At 33.5% G+C, this 18,112-nt stretch overlaps 1 protein-coding gene and 1 long non-coding RNA gene across 16 annotated transcripts in view; one reads left to right on the forward strand and one right to left on the reverse strand.

The window, feature by feature from the left end:
- Zc3h12b (zinc finger CCCH-type containing 12B) overlaps nucleotides 1–18,112 on the forward strand; it is a 296,095-nt gene that overhangs the window by 211,254 nt on the left and 66,729 nt on the right. For all 15 annotated transcript variants that reach the window (XM_078034622.1, XM_078034627.1, XM_078034620.1 and 12 more), the window contains one exon: nucleotides 12,704–12,768. The gene's annotated coding sequence lies outside the window, so the exon portion shown is untranslated. The remainder of the gene's footprint in view (nucleotides 1–12,703; nucleotides 12,769–18,112) is intronic.
- Nucleotides 1,377–10,786, reverse strand: LOC144371718 (uncharacterized). Its single transcript, XR_013431781.1, has 2 exons — nucleotides 3,842–10,786; nucleotides 1,377–3,551 (listed from the first exon to the last, which is right to left on the reverse strand). It is a non-coding gene; the product is annotated as an uncharacterized LOC144371718 (long non-coding RNA).

Consider the following 18,112-nt stretch of genomic DNA (forward strand, 5'->3'; position numbering starts at 1 on the left):
AGGGCTTTTAGATGTAATATGAGGTCATTTATTTGTTGACTTTTTCTTCTTTTAAGGAATGAACTCCATGCAATGAACTGCTAAAATAGTGTCCCAGATATTTTGATATGTTGTGTCTATGTTCTCATTTACCTCTAAGAATTTTTTAATCTCCTCCTTGATGGTCTCCTGCAACCCATTGTTCATTCAGTAGCATATTGTTTAGTCTCCAGGTGTTGGAGTAATTTTTGTTTTTTTATTTTGTCATTGGTTTCCAGTTTCATTCCATTATGATCAGATGGAATGCACAGTAGTATCTCTAATTTTTTGTATTTGCTAAGAATTGCCTTGTGGCATATTATATGGTCTGTTTTAGAGAAGGATCCATGTGTTGCTGAGAAGAAAGTGTATCTGCTTGATGCAGGTTGAAGTATTCTACATATGGCAGTTAATTCTAAGTTATTGATTATATTATTGAGTTCTATAGTTTCTCTATACAACTTTTGTTTGGAAGATCTATCCAGTGGTGAGAGAGGTGTGTTAAAGTCACCCAAGATTATTGTGTTGTGGTCTATTTGACTCTTGAACTTGAGAAGAATTTATTTCATGAACATAGCTGTACACATTGTTTGGGGCATATATATTTATGATTGTTATGTCTTGTTGGTGTATGGTTCCCTTGAGCAATATGTAATGTCTTATTTTTATCCCTTTTGATTAACTTTGACTTGAAGTCTATTTTATTTGATATGAGTATGGAAACCCCTGATTGCTTCTGCAGTACATGTGAGTGGTATGGTTTTTTTCCCAACCTTTCACCTTCAGCCTGTGTATGTCTTTTCCTATCAGATGAGTCTCCTGGGGGCACCATATTGTTGGGTCTTTTTTTATCCAATTTGCTAGCCTGTGTCTTTTGATTGGTGAGTTTAAGCCATTAACCTTCAGGGTTATTATTGATACATGGTTTGTATTCCCAGCCATAATTGATTATTTTTGTTATTTAACTTTACTTGATTTTCTTCTTTGATTAGTTTTTTTTTCTTTAGGTTACTACCTCCCTCTGCTGATTTTCATTGTTTTTCATTTCCTCTTCATGGAATATTTTTACAAGGATGTCTTGTAGTGACAGTTTTCTAGCTATAAATTCTTTTTAGCTTTTGTTTATCATGGAAGGTTGTTATTTCATCTTCAAATCTAAAGCTTGATATTGCTGGATGCAAGATTCTTGGTTGGCACCCATTTTCTTTCAGAGCTTGATACTTGTTGTTCCAGGATCTTCTAGCTTTCAGGGTCTGTGTTGAATAATCTGTCATTATCCTAATTGGTTTTCCACTATATGTAATCTGATTCCTTTCTCTTGTGGCTTTTAAAATTCTCTTTCTTTTGTATGTTGGGCATTTTCATTATAACTAGCCTTGGTGTGGATCTGTTGTGATTTTGTACAATTGGCATCTTGTAGGCCTCTTGAATTTGGATTTCCAATTCATTCTTCATGTTTGGAAAGTTTTCTGGTATTATTTCATTGAATAGATTGTTCATTCCTTTGATTTGGACCTCTATGCCTTCCTTTATCCCAATAACTCTTAAATTTGGTCTTTTTATGCTATCCTATATTTCCTGAATGTTCTGCTTGTGGTTTATTACCATTATCACTGTGTGATCTGTGTTCTTTTCAAGATTATATATTTTATATTCATAGTCTGATGTCCTATCTTCCAAGTGGTCTACCCTGTTGGTGATGTGTTAATTTGAGCTTTTAATTGGTTTATTGTTTCTTCATTTCAAGAATTTCTGTTTTGTTTTTTTTTAGGACCTTTATCTCCCTGTTTAGGTGATCTTTTGCTTCCTATATTTGTTTATGTAGCTCTTTTTCGAAGTGATCTTTCACTGCCTGTATGTGCTTTCTTATATCTTCCTTGTGTTCACAGCACATTTTAACCATGTACATCCTGAACTCCTTCTCTGTCATTTCTTCTGCTGTAGCTGCCAAATATTCTAATGATGTGGTGTCTTTGTTTGGGGTACTTTATTCCCTTGTCTTTTCATGTTGCTCATGTGTCTTCCTTCCCATCTCTGTGGGTCTAGATTGTTATTGTTTTTACCCTAAAGGTTTGTAGTGATCTTGTAGGGTTCCAAGACCTCTCCTTTGTGGGGAAGGACAATGTTAACAGATCACATATCAACAATATACAACCTATGAGCAATTTGTTGTTATTAAGATGTTTACAGTTTAGTCTCAATGTACAGAAATGTTGGATTAATTATTATTTAAAATGTAATCAGTAGTTTTATATAAAGGTTTACAGTTTCTGACAGTGGACAATGAACTGGGGGGTGGGGTATAAGACAATATTCTGAGGAGATAGGATGTGAGGATATAGAGTTAATATATCTTAGGAAGTGTGAAAGAGAAATCTAATGAAGAGGGTTAATAGCAAGAGAATAGACCTAAAGTAATTTAGAATAGGGAAGTATGTGGGAAAACAGTAGAGTACATAAAGCAAACACACGTATGTATTTAGAAAAATACAAATTTTAGAATAGTAAAATTTGGAGGGGGAAAGAAAAAAATGAAAGAAGAAAAAGGAAAAGAAAATAAAAAGGGGGGGCATATACAACATCTCAATATTATATTATTCCGATGGCTCAGTCCTCAACGTCCTATTTCATGCAAAGTTCTTGGTTTCACATATGTTGGGGATCTGAGGCCAGGAGGATAGAGGGGTAGGAGAGGAAAAAAAAGAGAGAGGGAAAGAAAAAAAAAGAAAACCGAAGGAAGAAAACAGGGTTGTTACTAGTTTTAGAAATCCATATCTTTCCTGCTTTTCTTCTTATCCAGTAGGTGGGGTTGTCTGTTGTAAGCTGGTGTCCCTGCCCTCAGGATGGTGGAGGTAACCAGAGTGGAAAATCTGGTCCTGGTGCTGGTTGCCTGAAAGCAGGGAGTGGCACCCACTAGTCCCTGCAGGAAGACTGCACCTCACGGGTCTCTTTTTGGGACCACTGATATGATTTGAGTGCTTGGTACTCTCTCCCTATCTTGCATGGAGATTTCCTAGTTCCTGGTTTATCTGTTAGGCTCCAAACTTTAGCCCTGTCTCCCTCACCCTTAGCAGTTCCCAATTGAGGAAGCTCTCACACCCTCACATCGGGCTTCCATGGGTGGCTCCCTGGTCACACTGCACACCTGTGTTGGGCAGCTACTGTGTTGGATTACCATCGCTAGGGAGGGCGGGAGGTTGAAAGCTGTTACCTAGCCGCTGGAGATCCAATCTGGGAGCTGCCCCCACCTAATATGGCAAGAATGTTGAGGTAAGATGGAGGCAGTCTGCTTTCAGTGCTGGGGTGTCTGGTGAGTTTAGGGGAGCTGGGTGATGGTGTTGTGCCGTGAGTAGGTAGTAGCTGAGTGACCTGAGTGGGAGTGGGGCGAAGTCTTGGCGATCTGCAGATGTGTTGATAGGTGATTCTGTTGAGGTGCTCTTGATCCTTGCTTGGACTAGAACTTTGGGCTTGAATTCTGGCTTTGGGTCCTACTCAAACGCCGATGTCCTACTTGAATGCTGAGGCCCAGAGCTCTGCACTGACAAAAATAAGGGCATATAAACCAATGGAATGTCATGGTAATGATTTCTCATATATGACATCAAAATCCTGTCTAAAGCCAAAATAGGCAAATGGGATTACATAAAACTGCACAGCAAAGAGAACAGTCAACAAAATGGATGGCAATCTGTGAAGTGAGAGAATGTATTTGTAAACCAAATGCCTGTAAAAGGTTAATATTCAAAATATATAAGGAACTTCTACAATGCCACAGAATAAAACAAATAGGTTTCTGAAGATAAAACTATATTAGAGTGCTTACCTAAGATGTTAGAGGCCCTAGGTTTGATTCCCAGCACCTCCAAAACAAACAAAAATAATATCAACAGAATAAAACAACCTGATTTTAAAATGTACAAAGTATGTGAATAGACATTTCTCTAATGAACACATACATATGGCCAACAAGTACATGAAAAGATGTTCAACATTACTAAGTATCAGACAATTGCAAATCAAAACAATGAAATTCCACCTCACATTATTTTGGGTGACTTTTATTTAAAATACATGATAAGTTTTGACAATAATGTAGAGATTATGAGCCCTTATACATAATTATTTCAATTGTAAAATGGCATAGCCACTGTAGGTAACAGTGTGAAGGTTCCCCCAAAATTAAAGCTATAAGTAACATATGATTTAGAAATACCACTTCTTGATATTAAAAAAGAATTTAAGTGAGGTTTCTTTCAAGGAGATATTTGTATCCTTCTCTTTATTGCATTACTATTCACCATACCAAGATGTGGAAATATTCTAAATATCCATCAAGAAAAATGTATATGTGTATATTTCATGGACAATAAATGTATATATGTAAGTATATGCATATATACATAGAATACATAGAATATGTACATATATAAGATCACCATATATGAAATATATCACTCTATATAAAAATATATCACTATATATAAATATATATGCATATATATTTAGATACAGATAAATATAGATATATATTCACCCTTAAATGATAATTCTGCCATTTTTTCCATTTTTTAATTTTTGATTTGTTATATATGACAACAGAATGCATTCCAATTCATATTACACATATAGAGCACAATTTTTCATATCTCTGGTTGTACACAAAGTAAAGTCACATCCTTCGTGTCTTCATACATGTACGGGGTAATGATGATCATCACATTCCACCATCTTTCCTACCCCTATGACCCCTCCTTTCCCTTCCCTCCATTTTTCCCCTTTGCCCTATCTAGAGTTCATTTAATTCTCCCATCCCCCCCCCAGATATTATGGACCAGCATCCTTAAGTCAGAGAAATCATTTGACATTTGTTTTATTTGGGGGAATTGGCTAATTTCACTTAGCATTATATTCTCAAGCTTCATCCATTTATCTGCAAATGCCATGATTTTGTTCTCTTGTATTGTTCAGTAATATTCCATTGTGTATATATGCCACATTTTTTTAATCCATCCTCTGAGCGGCATATAGGTTGGTTCCACAGTTTAGCTATTGTGAATCGTGCTGCTATAAACATTGATGTGGCTATGTCCCTGTAGTATGCTATTTTTAAGACCTTTGGATATAGACCAAGGAGTGGAATAGCTGGGTCAAATGGTAGTTCCATTCCCAATTTTCCAAGAAATTTCCATACTGCTTTCCATGTTGGCTGCACCAATTTACAGTCCCACCAGTGATGTATGAGTGTAGCTAGCAATTAGAGAAATGCAAATCAAAACTATTCTAAGATTTCATCTCACTCCAGTCAGAATGACAGCTATGAAGAATACAAACAACAATAAGTGTTGGCAAGGATGTGAGGATACTTCTGACATTTTTAACTACATGGATCAACCTTGAAAACATCATGTTAAGTGAAATAAGCCAGATACAGAAAGAAAAATGCTGTGATCTCTCTCATTTGTGAATCTAAAAGAAAAAAAAATAGTCATATGCATTGAAACAGAATAAGATATTTGTTACCAGAGCATGGAAATTTAAGTTATAAAATATAAAGTTTCAGTTATGCAGTATGCATAATCTAGATATTGATTGTACAACATAATAATATTGTATTATATACTATAGATTTACCTAGAAAGTAGATGTGAAGTGTTCTTACCCTCCAAAAAGTAACTACTATAAGATGATGGATATGTTAATTATCCTGACTGTAATAATCTTTTAACCATATATATGTATATGAAATATTGTTATATATTATCTGTACAGTAAAAGAAGTTTAAAAAATCTAAAGAAAAAAGAAAATATATAATAAATATTAGAGCAGAAATCAATAAAATGGGAAATAGGAAACCAATAGAGAAAAAGCAAAAATCAATAGCTGGTTCTTTGTAAAGATTAATGAATCTATAAAGGCTAATAAAAAGAGGTAAAATACAAATTATCAATATTCGAAATTCAAGAAAAGATATCACTGATGATCACTTATATGTCAGTAGGATAATAAAGTTTACTACAAGTAAATCTATGAACACCTATTCAATATTCTAGATTAAAAGGACCAATTTCTTGGAAAACATAAACTGCAATAATTAACATTGAAGAAATAGACATTCTGATAGGCCTAAATCTATTTTAAAACTTCAATCCACAATTACTAATCTTTCAAAACAGAAAGCACCAAGATTATATAGCTTAACTATAAATTCTCTCAAATATTTCAGAAAGAAATTATGTGAATTCTCTACAGACTTTTCCTGAAATATAAAAGAGGGACTAATTTCTAATTCATTATTACCATAATAACTAAATTAGATAAGAACATTATGAGGGAGGAAAAATAATAATATAGTTCATGAACAGGTGCAAAAATTCTCACAGAATATTTTAAAAATAAAATGCAAAAGCATATAAATGAATTATACATGATCAAGTGATATTTATCCCTCACATAAGTCTCATTGAACATTCAAAAACCATTAATGTAATCCATCACATGAACATGCTAAACAAGAAATATTACATGACCATATCAGTAGATGAAAAGAAAAGAATTTCACAAAACCCAATATCCATTCATGATAAAAACCTCTCAGAAAACCAGGAACAGAGGTAAAATCCCTCAATGTGTTAAAATAGTATCTAAAACCAACCTCTAACATTATATGTAATAGTAAGAAACTAGAAAATTTCCTGATATGAAAATAAGCAAGCAGTACCTCTTTTGCTACTACTTGGCAATGTCATACTAGAAGTCACAGCTAAAGTAATAGGATATGAATTGGAAATAGAAAATAAACATAATAGAAAGAAGGAAATAAAACTGTCTTCACAAATAAAATGATTGTTTAGAAAATTTGAAAGAACTGACCAAGAAAAATGTCTTTGAATTAAAATGCAATTATAGCTGGATCATATGTTAGTTCTATTTCTAGTTTTTTGAGGAAACTCCATAATGTTTTCCATGGTAGCTAAAATAATTTATATTTCCACCAATAGTCTATAAGGTTTCAGTCTTTATATGTTCTATACATTAATATTCTGTCAGAGTAGCTGGCAAAATGATTTTTCCCATTCTGTAGGCTGTTTTTTCACTCTATTGTTTTCTGTTCAGAATCATTTTAATTTGAGGTAATTCCATTTGTCAGTTCTTACAATTATTTTGTGAGCTACCGGAATCCTATTTGGGAAACTGTTGCCTGTGCAAACATGTTGAAGTGTTATTTCTATGTGTTCCTCTGGTTGTTTCAAAGTTTCAAGTCTTACATTAAGTTTTTGAATCAATCTTAATTTGATTTTTGCATAGGGTGTGAGACAGGGATCGAGTTTCAATTTTCTATAGTTAGACGTCCAGTCCTGAGTATATACCCAAAAGAATCAAATTCAGCATAAAAAAGAGATAACTGCATATCTATTTTTATCATGACACTGTTCACAATAACCAAATTATTGAATCAACCTTTATGCTCATCAACAAATGAGTGGATAGAAAAAATGCAGTATATATAAACAATGGAGTATGATTCAGGAAAAAGAAGAATGAAATCATGTAATTTATGGGGAAATCAATGGAATTGGAGATCATCATGTTAAGCAAAATAAACCAGTCTCCATTAGACAATTATCACATGTTTTCTCTCATATGTGGAATCAATTAAATTTTTTAAAATTAAATAATTCAAATTTTAAAATAGAAGTGCAGTATGAAAATAGAATACAGACTATTAGGAAAGGGGAAGGGGACAAAGAGCAAGGAGGGTAAGAGTGGGCAGTAGGGAGCATGGGTAGAGTCAAAATATATATTATAGGTTTGCATGGAGATGTCACAATGAAACCCATTAATTTTTACTATTAATATGGTTTAATAATGTAATTTTTATTAAATAAATTAATAATTATAAGCAAGTATAGCAAGATTTCAGGAAACAAGATTAATTTATCAAATTCAATTGATTTCCTATTTGCCAAGTACAAATGGAATGTGAAATAGAAAACACAATATACCATTTATATTAACAAAAAAGAAATTAAATTCTTAGGTATACGTCAAACAAAACATGTATGAAATGTGAGGAATGTACAAAACACAGATGAAAGAAGTTAAAGAACTCAACAAATGAAGAGATATTCCATGTTTATAGATACTAAGACAATATTGTACAAATGTCATTTCATAGAGACTGGTTTCAAGTTTGTGGAATAGAGCAGGTGACTTTCCTGGCTGCTCTGTGGTGTGAAACCCAAAAAAGTAGATAGGTGCTTCACAGCAAGTGAGGAACTGGAAACCTTCAGGAACACTATAAGTCCACAGGGTAGAAACTCTGCTGCCTCAGATCCATACTGTTAGACAGGTAGACACACACACACACACACACACACACACACACACACACAAGAAAAAACAATGGAACAAATCACTTCAAACAAACCAAGATACTTCAATAACAGAATCCATCACCACCACAGTGGAGAAAATGTCAGAGAAGTAGTTTAAACTAATCAGCAAGGTAAAGAATAATGTAAAGAGTGATATCAGAGAGGAAATACAGGAAGTGAAAGACTACTTCAATGAAGAGAGATTTTGAAAAAAAAAAACAAGCAGAAATCCTCAAAAAGAAGGAATCGATAAACCAAATTTAAAACTCAATGGAAAGCATCACCAACAGACTAGACCCCTTGAAAGACAGAGTTTCAGACAATGAAGACAAAATATACAATCTTGAAAAAAAAAAGTTGATCATGGATAAAAAATGCTAAAAGACCAGAATAAAACTTCCAAGAAATATAGGATAACCTGAAAAGACTAAATTTATGATTTATTGGCATAGATGAAGGCTCAGTGATACAAACCAAAGGAATGCACATTCTTTTCAATGAAATAATATTAGAAAATTTCCCAAACTTAAAATGGAATGTAAAATCAAATATAAGAGGGTTACAGCATCCCACATACACAAATGTCATTTCATAGATCCAATGCAATTCCAATAAAAATCATAACAAGTTATTTTATAGATATAAATAAACTGATTCTGAAGTTTATATGGAGGGCAAATGACCCATAATAGCCAATTCAGTACTGAAATAGAATAAAATTTGATAATTGAAATTCCCTCCCTTCAAGATCATAGAGCTGCAATAACCAAAGTAGTGTAATGTTGTATTGACAAAAGAATGAACATGGGCTGGGGTTGTAGCTCAATGGAGGAGCGCTTGCCTAGCATGTGTGAGGCACTGGGTTTGATACTCTGCACCACATACAAATAAATAAAATAAAGGTCCATCAACAACTAAGATATTTTTAAAATATTTTTTTAAAAAAGAATGAATAATGGGCTGGGGTTGCAGCTAAATGGTAGAGCACTCGCCTAGCACATGTGAGGGCCTGGGTTCAATCCTCAGCACCACATAAAAATAAATAAAATAAAGGTATTGTTTCCAACTACAACTATAAAATAAGTATTAAAAAAGAATGAATAAGGAGAACAATGGAACAGAATAGAGAACTCATAAATTGACTATATAAATACAGTCAACTGATTAAAATATAGTCTATTCAATAAATGGTGGTAGAAGAATTGGACATCTTCATGCAAAAAAAAACATGAATGCAAACCTTACACTGTTTATAAAAATTACCTCAAAATACATAATAGACCTAAATGTAAAGTGCAAAACTATAAAATGCCTAGAAGAAAATATTATAGAGTGAAAACCAATGGTACAGAATAAAAGACACAGAGACATGAATACAGTTTCTCATACTAGACAAAGGTGCCATAAACATACATTGGAGAAAAGATAGCCTCTTCAAAAAATGGTGATGGGAAAACTGGAAATCCATATGTAGCAAAATGATACTAAACACCTGTCTCTCATCCCAAACAAAACTCAACTCAAAGTGGATCAAGGACCTAGGCATTAGACCAGAGACTCTGTGCCTACTAGAAAAAAAGGTAGACCAAAATCCCTATCATGTTGGCTTAGGAACCAAATTCCTCAACAAGTCTCCTAAAGTACAAGAAATTTACTTTCTTAGCCATTTTGAAATGTACAAATGGGATGAATTCAAACTAAAAATATTCTTCACAGAAAAGGAAACAATCAAAAACATGAAGAGAGAGCCTACAGAATAGGATAAAATCTTTTCCACCTGCACCTCAGATAAAGCATTAACCTCCAGGATATATAAAGAACTCAAAAATTTAACACCAAAAAAAATGACCCAATCAATAAATGAGAAAGCAACTGAACAGACACTTCACAGAAGAAGAAAAATGATTCTTCAACAAATATATGAAAAAAATGTTAACATCTCTAGCAATTAGAGAAATACAAATTAAAACTACACTGAGATTCCATCTGACTCCAATCAGAATGGCAATTATCAAGAATACAAGGAACAATTAATGTTGGAGAGGATGCAGGGGAAAAGGTACACTCTTACAAAATGATACAACTATTCTAGATAGCAGTATGGAAATTCCTTAGAAAACTTGGAGTAGAACCCCCACCAGAATCATGAACATCCACAAGAATTGGGTTGTAATTAGAATAAGATATATTCCATGCTTGTATAGTTACATCAAAATGGACTCTACCGCCACATATAACTAAAAGGAGCCAATAAAAAAGGATTCAAACGACTCCATAGCAAGAATAATTTTTAAAATGGACAAATTTATCTCAGTAGACATTTCTTAAAATGTTCAACATCTGTAACCATTAGAGAAATGTAAATCAAATCAAAATGAGATATCATCTCATACAGATTAGCTACTTCAAAAAAGATAACAAGCATTAGCAAATATATGGGGAAAAAGACACTCTAGTACACTCTTGGTGGGAATGCAAATTAATATGCTCATTTAGGAAAATAGTATTGAGATTTTGCCAAAAAAGGGGGGATCTTAATATAATAACTATGTGATCCAGCATTCCCACTTCTGGGTATAAATACAAATGAATTGAAATCAGTATGTCCCACTTCCATGTTCATTGCAACATTATTCACAGTAGTTCATATATAGAATCAAGCTAAGTATCCATCAACAGAAGAACACATAAATAGAATCTGGTATATATGCATGATGGAATTCTGTACAGCCTTTGAAAGAAGGTATTTCTATCATTTGCAACAACCTGTATGGAACTAGAGGACATTATGTTAAGTGAAATAAGCCAGGTATAGAAAGACAAATACTGTATCTTCTCACTTATATGGTGAAATCTAAAACAATTTATCTCAAATAGGCAGAAAATAGAATAGTGGTTACTAGAGTCTTTGGATATGGGGGAAATGGGGAGATGATGTCCAAAAGGTACAAAACCTCAATTAAAACAGAATAAGGTTTTTTTTCTTTGAGATACAATGCATGCTAAATGTAGTAAATGATAATATACATTTCAAAATCACTAAAAGTATATAGAAGTGACTCCCTCATGTCTTGACAAGGATATAGAACAAATGAAATTCTGTAAAGTGACAAGAACATAGAATAAACAAAAAAAAATGAATGCCCATTCTTTTCTTTCTAAGAGCACATGAAATTTACTTTCTTAGCAGTTTTGCAATGCACTCTCACAACAAAACTGATAAGTATTTAAGATAATGTATACATTAAGTAATTTCATTTAGTTCTTTCACATTGTGTTTATAAATCATAACATCACTTCTTATACTATATATTAGTATAATTTGTCAATTTATAATGATAAAATATAAACCAAAATGACAAAGAATTTAACGAGTGAGTTTACCAAATTTTGATTACAATTACATTTTTTTATAAACTGTGCTAGAATATAGAAAATTAGTGGGATTCCAAACTCACTTTTCCATTTTTGGAAAAAGATTGTTTGTGTTACTTTGCACTCAGTCTTTGCCCTATTCCTGACTGAAGGCAACCAAGAATCTTTTTTCTGGAACTTTAAATTACTCTTGCCTTTTCTAGAACTTCATATAAATGGAATCATACAATATATACAGTACTTCTGAGTGGCCTCATTCACACCCAGAATAATGTTCTGGGTTATTCATGTTTTGTATGTATCAGTAAGTTATTCTTTTTCATTTATGAATGCATTTTATTGTATACTTATAACATGTTTAATTTATTTACTCACTGATAGTTATTTGAGTTGTTTTGAATTTGTGTGTATTGTCAATAAAACTGCTATGTTTATGAAAAATCTTTTTGTGTATGTACATATATTTTAATTTATCTTGTGCAAATACTTAGGTATATAGTATTTGGGTCATAAGGTAGAACGTGTTTTCACTTAATCAATTACTGCCAAAGAGTTCTCCAAATTGATTGTTTCATTTCACAAACCTCTCCCCAGAAATACATGAGAGTTTCATTTATTCTATATCCCTACCAACACTTGCTACTTTCAGACTATTTAATTCTGACCATTTTAGTTGACATACAGTGATATCTTACTATGTGCTATGCTCTGAGTGTGTCCTCCAAAACTCGTGTGTTGGAAAGTTAATCCTTAGTGCCACAGTGTTAAAAAGTGAGGACTTTTGGAAGTTGTTAAGGTCATGAACTGTTCACCTCATAAATAACAATGCATTATGAAAAGAACTTATAAGAGTGGATTTGCTCTCTCTGCTTTTCTGCCATATGAGGACAAAGTATTCACACCCTGTTATCTTTTCACATTCTGCCATGTGAAGATGCAGCGAGAAAGAAATCACCAGATGCCAGAACCTTGTTTGGGTGCTTTCCAGCTTTCAGAAATGTGAGTAATACATTTATTTTTTAAGAAAATTACCAAGTCTCAGGGCTTCTATGATAGCAGCTCAGAATGAATTGAGATACTATGAATTCTGGTATTTCATTTTATTTCCTCTATTGGTTTAATAGCTATGCCTTTCTCTTTTATTTTTTAGTAATTGTTACATGGTTCACAGTGTCCATCCTTATTAAATTCCTGTTCAAATATATTATACCATTTCATACATAATCCAAGAAACTTAAAAGTGTGCACTTCCATCTTTCCTATTCTTCTGTGGAATTGTTGCCATATATTTTATTTCTCCATATGCCATAAACCACACAATTATTATGTTTCTCTAATAAGTTATTTTTCCATTCTTCTACTCTTAATCTAGTAACATGGTTCTATTTTCAATTTCAAATTGTTTTACTGTATTTTATATATTTTCATTGAAAAATAACAATTGTGTATTAATTTTTGTGTGGGATACAATATGATGTTTTTGATCTATGTATACATTGTAGAAATATTAATCCAATCTATTTATCCATCACCTCACCTACTTATCAGTTTAAGGTAAAAACTTCATAAATCCATACTTTCAGCAAGTTTGAAATATATTATACAATATTATTAATTGTGGTTACCATGTAGTACAACAGATCTTCCATTACCCTTTCCTATGTCTACAAATGATTATGGAAGTATTTCAATATTATTTTAGGATTAATAAATTTTAGTGAATATGTGAATTTATAAATGTGGAATCCACAAAAAAATGAGGATCGACAGCATTATATACCAGAATACTAGGCTTGTAGTATAGTGGGAAAAAGTCAAAGTTCATGTTCATTGAGCACAATTGCCACCAATTCTTCTCTAGTGGCCATAAAGGAAACACTTAATACCAATGCTGTGAAGGTAAGATGCAGGGAATGTGGGGTCAATATTCTCTTCTGCTTCTTGTGTACGGCTTCTCTTAGCTCATATAGATAATTCAGTGTGACATAGTGTATGTTCTAAGAGAAAAAGGAGTGAAATGCTGTCTCTAAATAAAATACAAAATAGAGCTGGGGTTGTGGCTCAGTGGTTGAGTACCCCTGAGTTCAATCCCCAGGACCAAGGGGAAAAAAAGAATATACAGATACAAAATCAACAAACGTGGGGAAACAATATAATAACAAAATGAGAAAATTGAAAAAATGGGAGAAAAATCTTAAATACAAAAATAAGTCTCCCAAATGAAGAATCTAATGACTGAATTGATGAATGCAATGGAAAGTTTCAAAAATCAATATAAATCAAGCTGAAAAAAGAATCAGTGAGCTCAAAAACAGGATCTTTGAAGTTATCCAATAAGAAGGTCAAAAAGAAAAAAAATATGAGTGAAGAAACCCTGCAGAAATTATGGGTCACTGCCAAGAGACATATCTTATATAAAATAGGAATTAAAGAAGAATGGGAAGAAAGCATATTCAAAGTCATAATAACTAAAAACTTCCCTAATTTGGAGAAAGAACCCAGCATTCAGGGATAGAAATCACACAGGTCTCCAATCAAATTTCGTTCACAAACACACATAATAGAAAAATTTGATAGCAGCAAGACATAAGAAACACATAACACACAATGGAATTACAATATGACTATCAGCACATTTCTCAGAGAAACTCTTTAGGCCACTGGAGAATGAGATGATCTATTCAAAACACTGAAAGGAAAAAAGAAACTGCCAACAAGGAATAGTTTACCCAGAAAAATTTGTCTTTCCAAAGTAAGGAAGATATTTTAAAAGTTCCCAAACAAAATCTAAGGGCGTTTATTAGGTCTGCCTAATGGGGAGTGCTAAAGGGAGTTCTTTAAATAAAACCAAAGTGCCATTTACTAATAATATAAAAGTTAGGAAAAAATGAAACTCATTGATATAATATAAGCCCATGCTCAGAATATTCTAGAATTATAATGTTGGCATATAATGCAATTTTCTTCCAAAATGAGGGTTAGAAGACAAGAGTATTCATAGGGATAGCTAAAATAAATTTTCAAGAAACACATGTTACATAATGATGCAAATTCTGGCATCAAAAAATACAATGTGCTGGGCATGGTGACACAGACCTGTAATCCCAGCGACTCAGGAGACTGAGGCAGGAGGATCATGAGTTCAAAGCCAGCTCAGCAACGGTGAGGTGCTAGGCAACTCAGTGAGACCCTGTCTCTAAATACAAAAAAGGGCTGGGGATGTGACTAAGTGGTTGAGTGCCCCTGAGTTCAATCCCCAGTAACCCCCCCCAAAAAAAACATACAATGTATGGAGGGATAAAAGTATAGAATTGAATGTAATCCAAGTTAGTTTATCAGTTTTAAATAGACTGTATAAATTGTTTTGTGTACACCTCATGGTAACCAAAACAAAACAAAAAAATACCTATAAGAGATGCACAAAACAAAGCTATAGTAGCTGGAAATGATAGCACATGCCTATAATACCAGGGACTCCATTGGCTGAAGAAGGAGATTGCAAGTTCAAGGCCAGAATGAGTAACTCAGTGAGACCCTGTCTCAAAATGAAATAGAAAGAAAGGCCTAAGGATAGCTATCTGATATTTACTACATTTAAAAATCTAATATTTACTACATTTTTAAAAAAGCAGTTTTGAAATTAAAAAAGAAAAGAAAGGAAAGGAAGAACAAACAATGTAGCCAAGTGATAGAGCACTTGCCTAGCATATACAACATCATGGGTTTAATCCCCAGTACTGATTAAAGGAAAGAAAATATTCAACTCATACCACTATGAACACCATTAAAATACAAAGAAAGTCAGCAAAATTGAAAGAAACAAAGTGTCTATAAAACAACCAGAAAACAATTACAAAATAACAATAGTAAGTTCTTACCCATCAATAATTACCTTGCATGTAAATTGACTTAAAATAGAGTGAAATAATATGTATGTCTATATGTTAAAAGGACCAACTGTATGTTGCTTCCTTGAGACTCACTTTACTTTCAAAGACCCACAGACTTAAAAAAAAAAAAATATATATATATATATATATATATATATATATATATATATTCTGTGGAAATAGAAACCATGAGAAAACAGGGGTAGTGATACTAATAAAAGAGTCAATTCATCAAAAGAATATAACAATTATAAATATATATGCATCTAAAAGTGAACCACCTAGATATATAAAGTAAATACTAAAGGGTATGAAGAGAGAGATGACAACACAATAATAGAAAACTAAACTACCCTTCAATAATAAAAGTAAATAAATAGAAAATTAATAAGGAAACACTGGACTTGAACCACAGTCTAGAGCAAGTGGGTCTAACAGATATATACAGAACATTCCATCTAACAACAATATACATATTCATTCTCCATGATAGATCACATGTTAGGCCACAAAATAAGTACTGTAATTTGGATATAGTTTGAATGTGTCCTTCTAAGGCTTCATGTGTTCAAACTCAATTCTCACTATAAGATATGGGTTTTAGAGGTGGGATCTTTGGAGGGTTATTAGAATTAGACAAGGCCATCAGGCTGGAGCCCCCATGATTGAATTCTAGTAACTTTATAAGTAGAGAAAGAGAGAACAGAAAGCATACAACTGTGTCCTCCCTGTCACTTGCTATTTGATGTCTTGCAGTGTTCTATGACTCTGCCAACAAAAAGTTCATCACACATGTGACCCTTCAAACTTGGACCTTCAGCACCAGCAGAACAAATAAATCTCTTAGTAAAATTTACCCATTTTGTGGCATTGTGTTATTGACAACTGCAATTGGAACCAAGAAAGAAAATATCATGGAGTGGGGCTGTTGCTAATTATGAATACCATAAAATGTAGAAGTGGCTTAGGAACTGGAGGATAGGCAGAAGTTCGAACAGTTTGGAGGGACAGGCTTGGAAAATCCTACAATGCTTAAGCAGAGCATTACTGGTGATTCTACTGAGGGCTCAGAGACAAGGAGACTAGAGAACTAGTCTCAGATGGAAATGAGGGTCCTATTGAAAATTGGAGAAAAGGCTATCCTTGTTATGAAAGTAGCAAAACCCTTGGCTGAGTTGTATCCATAGAAGGCTGAATGATAAATTGGTGAAAAAAATTTCTAAACAAAATAGATGGGGCTGTGTGGTGCTTCTGGCTACTTTAACTTCAATAAAAAAGCAAAGGGAAACAACAGAAAGATTTGGAAAGTTTGCAGCCTGGCTAAAGAATGAGTGAAGAAAAGTCTTGCCAAGGTATGGCTAAACTATCTCTTGATAAAGGGATTAGCACAGATAAAAGGGAGACAGTTGCTTTGAACTAGGATGATTTTAAAAAGGCCTTGAGGGCATCTCAGATATCTTTAAAGCCCTTCTTCCAGGCCTAGAGATCTTCCAGGGAAAAATTGTTTCAGGAAAGGGATTCAGGGCATCATCCAGGCTCAATGTCCAGGCCCACCTTGGGATTCTACTTTATGTTTTCTGGCAAAGGGCTCTGTGGCTGTAGCTCTTCAAGCAGGCCCAGGTACATCTCATGTGAGTGACAGACCTTGGTTTCAATGCGAAGCTGGTTTTACTTGCACACAAGGCACAAGTTTCGGGGTCATGGCAGCCTTTAAAATGAAGAAATTCCATCATTTTGCAACAACATGAATAGAGATGAAAAACATTATGCCAAGTGAAAGAAGCCAAGCCAAACATTTGTATGAAAAATCTGAAATAATTGAGTTCATAGAAGCAGAAGGTAGAATGGTGATTACCAGAGGCTCAGAATGGTGGGAAAGGGGAAAATGAAAGTCAACAGGTGGAATAAATTTGGGGCGCTTGGGGGATCTATTATGCAATGTAGTGAATATAGCTTAATAGATTTCAAATGGTCTCACAACTACAGTAAATATTTGAGGTAATGGATATATTATTTTGCTTGATTGAATCACTCCTCATTGTATCAAAACTCAAAACACTACCGTGTACCCCATAAACATATACAAGTTGAGTACTCATTACACATTATCATAAACATCTTGAGGATGGGGACTGAATATAAAAATGAAATTCATTCATGTCATGTGTACCTTACACATAGCCTGAAGGTAATTTTGTATGATACTTTGACTGTACCTGCATTTTTATTGTCACATAAAGTCAGCTGTGAAAATTTCCACATATTCCCTTATTGTTGATAATCAAAAGGCTTTAGATTTAGGGTGGCATTGTTAGGGCTTAAAATTTTGGGGAGGGGGGAGAGCTAGCTCAGTGGTAGAATGCTTTCCTACCATGTGCAAGGCCCTGGGTTCAATAAATAAAATATTCAGATTTAGGATTATGGATGTTCAACTTGTACAACTATAAATTGTC

The sequence above is a fragment of the Ictidomys tridecemlineatus genome, chromosome X, assembly GCF_052094955.1.
Source record: "Ictidomys tridecemlineatus isolate mIctTri1 chromosome X, mIctTri1.hap1, whole genome shotgun sequence".
NCBI lineage: Eukaryota > Metazoa > Chordata > Mammalia > Rodentia > Sciuridae > Ictidomys > Ictidomys tridecemlineatus.